Source organism: Fukomys damarensis, unplaced genomic scaffold (genome assembly GCF_012274545.1).
Source record: "Fukomys damarensis isolate Sample0158 unplaced genomic scaffold, DMR_v1.0_HiC HiC_scaffold_7, whole genome shotgun sequence".
Classification (NCBI taxonomy): Eukaryota; Metazoa; Chordata; class Mammalia; order Rodentia; family Bathyergidae; genus Fukomys; species Fukomys damarensis.
The window spans coordinates 36,611,968-36,612,814 of NW_022900919.1; positions in this window are offsets into that span (position 1 = coordinate 36,611,968).

Genomic DNA, 847 nt, shown 5'->3' on the forward strand with positions numbered 1-847 from the left:
CCCGCTCCGCCCCGCTCCCCGCCTATCCCGCCCTCTCCCAGCCCGCCTCAACCCGGCTGCTTTCCCGCTGGTCCGGAGAACAGGTGCGGCGCCTCTGCGAATGGATCAAGGGATCGGGAGCCTCGAAGGCACTGCCACCTGTCGCACGGCCTGGCTGGAAAAGTCCTGGGAGTCCAACCGGATTCGTGCCCGGGTTCATCGCTCCGGAGCCGTGGGAACCTCGGTATCCCACGCCGCGTCCGGCTTTCCCAGGGCCGCTGCACCTGTAGACAGGTAACGCCCGCGGTGACCTTCAGGGTAGGCCCCCAAACGCCCCGAGGTCCTCTGTGGGCTGAGGTCAGTATTTCCATATTGACCGCGAAGGCTGAACTATTAGCTTCTTTCCCCAGATTTCAATGTCTGGCTTCCTCCTGGCTACAAGAATGCGTCATGGCCTGACTACAGAGACCAATAATTTATACTTAGCACATTTTCCTAATGATTGCTCTTTGGAAGACAGGGTTTTCTCATAATGATCTCTCCAGCGCTGAGATCACAGGTGTGCACCACTGTGTGCCGAGGCACTTGACAGCTTGTGACATACTTTCACATAGTGCCTTTAATTGCCACCCCAGACCTCTGAGCAGCGACAGTTATTTCCCTTAGCAAATGACACCAGGTGGTGGGGGAATGTCCAAGATTTTCTGGTGGTCACGAAACAAAGGAGAGAGAGAGAGACAGAGATTGTACTGGGAGACTGAGGTAGGAGGGTTGCTGGGAGTTGGAGGCCAGCCTGGGCTACACAGTAGTGAGTTCAAGGTCACCCCAACTAACCAGTGAGACCATGCCTCAAAAAAAAAAAAAAAAA